The sequence below is a fragment of the Alexandromys fortis genome, unplaced genomic scaffold (assembly GCF_014885135.2).
Source record: "Alexandromys fortis isolate MF-2015 unplaced genomic scaffold, M_Fortis_MF-2015_v1.1 scaffold_286, whole genome shotgun sequence".
Classification (NCBI taxonomy): Eukaryota; Metazoa; Chordata; class Mammalia; order Rodentia; family Cricetidae; genus Alexandromys; species Alexandromys fortis.
In genome coordinates this window covers 305,150-307,934 of record NW_026068365.1, presented here as the reverse complement: position 1 = coordinate 307,934, position 2,785 = coordinate 305,150, and the positions used below count along the sequence as shown (strand labels likewise).

At 43.7% G+C, this 2,785-nt stretch overlaps 1 pseudogene; it reads left to right on the top strand.

Moving 5' to 3' along the window:
• The first annotated feature begins 1,184 nt into the window (after nt 1–1,184).
• On the top strand, nt 1,185–2,417 carry LOC126495440 (glyceraldehyde-3-phosphate dehydrogenase-like; annotated as a pseudogene).
• Nucleotides 2,418–2,785: the final 368 nt, after the last annotated feature.

Here is a 2,785-nt window from a genome sequence, read left to right as displayed (position 1 = left end):
AAGCTCTAAACGTCCTTGTGGATTCCTAGGTGTAGTGAGTTAGCCCATACACAGAAAGATAATCAAAGTATGTACTCACATATAAGCAGTTATCAAATAAGCAGATTATCTGGTTATATATAAGAATAACCAGGTTACAATCCACAGTCCTGGAGAAGCTAGGTAACAAGGAAGACCATAAGATGGACACACATGTATTGCCCTAGAATGGGGAAATAGATAAGATTTTCTGAGTAAAGTGAAGCTTGTGGGGGGGAGTACAGGAAGGTTGAGAACATGAGTGAAAAGAAAGATTGAGATGGGGGATTGATGTAGAAGTACAGCCGTTAAAAGATATCTTGATAGAGGTAGCCATTGTAAGTAAAAACTAGTTTTGGGGAAACACCCAGGAATTAACTGCTTTTCAATTCTGACTTTTGTTTATTCATTTCTTTCCTGACCTTGATGATCACTTTTGAGAAAATTACTTTCATTTTTCTATCAGATAAATTCTATAACTGCACATAATTAGGGTTTATTTAGAGTATTAACATTAATCTTTTATTTAGAGCACATTTTCCTGTGTCTTCATTTTTCCATGGCTCTTTTAGAAGCTGTACACTGGAAGTAAAAACATACAATTGAAATATAATAGTGCTCTTCTCCTAATTAAAATTTCCTCAAACTCTTGTATCCTTTTCATCACCTTTATGACTCATGTGAATTTTTGTTCCTAGTTTTCTACCTCCATGTGTCTAAGTGAGTAATACTTCTAGACAAGAAAAACTGATGATGGTGGTACTTCATGGTAGTACCATAAAAGATGTATCATTTAATTCTATGCCTAGCCAATCTCTTTCCTAGAACACACAAAGTTTCAATACCCTTTCCACCCCATGCAGAATTTAGGGAAAAATGTTTCTATTATTAACTTGCACACTGGAAATAACTATCACCTCCATTCTTCACAACCCTATTTGCTGAAATTTTCTTTACATGTCTGTACTTCAAAGAAAGATAAGCAAGTGTCTGTCTTCTGTATATCTCCTGGAAAATGAGAGACATTTACAACATAATTTTCAAACTGTTAAAGCTCAATCCAGAAGATATACATGGACATACATGAATCTATAAATGCAATTTAAGGTACAGTTTAAAATATTTATTATAGCTCTCTGCTCCTCCCTGTTCTAGAGACGGCCGCTTCTTTTCGCGCAGTGCCAGCCTCTTTCCAGAGACACGATGGTGAAGGTCAGAGTGAACGGATTTGGCCGTATTGGACGCCTGGTTACCAGGGCTGCCTTCACTTCTGGCAAAGTGGATGTTGTTTCCATCAATGACCCTTTCATTGACCTCAACTACATGGTCTACATGTTCCAGTAAGACTCCACCCATGGCAAGTTCAAAGGCACAGTTAAGGCTGAGAATGGGAAGCTTGTCATCAACGGGAAGGCCATCACCATCTTCCAGGAGCGAGATCCCGCCAACATCAAATGGGGCGATGCCGGTGCCGAGTATGTTGTGGAGTCTACTGGTGTCTTCACCACCATGGAGAAGGCTGGGGCCCACTTGAAGGGTGGGGCCAAGAGGGTCATCATCTCCGCCCCTTCTGCCGATGCCCCCATGTTTGTGATGGGTGTGAACCATGACAAATATGACAATTCCCTCAAGATTGTCAGCAACGCTTCCTGCACCACCAACTGCTTAGCCCCCTTGGCCAAGGTCATCCATGACAACTTTGGCATCGTGGAAGGACTCATGACCACAGTCCATGCCATCACGGCCACCCAGAAGACTGTGGATGGCCCCTCTGGGAAGCTGTGGCGAGACGGCCGTGGCGCTGCCCAGAACATCATCCCTGCGTCCACTGGCGCTGCCAAGGCTGTGGGCAAAGTCATCCCAGAGCTGAACGGGAAGCTCACGGGCATGGCCTTCCGCGTTCCTACCCCCAATGTGTCCGTCGTCGATCTGACATGCCGCCTGGAGAAAGCTGCCAATTATGACAACATCAAGAAGGTGGTGAAGCAGGCATCCGAGGGCCCACTAAAGGGCATCCTGGGCTACACTGAGGACCAGGTCGTCTCCTGTGACTTTAACAGTGACTCCCACTCTTCCACCTTCGATGCTGGGGCTGGCATTGCTCTCAATGACAACTTTGTAAAGCTCATTTCCTGGTATAACAATGAATTCGGCTACAGCAACAGAGTGGTGGACCTCATGGCCTACATGGCCTCCAAGGAGTAAGAAGCCCGCCCTGGACCACCCATCCCAGCAAGGACACAGCAAGAGAGAGGTCCTCGGCTGCTGAGCAGTCCCTGTCCTAACTAACCCTTGAACACTGAGCATCTCCCTCACAGTTTCCATCCCAGACCCCCAGAATAGCAGGAGGGGGCTTAGGGAGCCCTACTCTCTTGAATACCATCAATAAAGTTCATTGCACCCCTAAAAAATATTTATTATATTTTATTTTTTTCATTCAAAAATTTACACTTCCTCCCCTCCCCCTATTCCACTCACAGTCCCCTACTCCCTCTTCTTCTTCCCCCTCCCTCCTTATCTGATGATTTTATGGATCAATTTTAAGCACGTAAAGAAGATATACAAGTTGTACTGAGCTGTTTTTCTTATGACTATGGTGAAATATTTGAAAGATGAAACTTAAGGGATAAGGATTAATTCTGACTCATTATTTTAGACATTACAGTTAATCATTGTGGGAAATTCAAGGTAGCTGGAACAACTCAGGGATAGGAAAGCCAGGGCAGCAGCAGGTTATCATGATGACAATCAAGAAACAGAGAGCTTG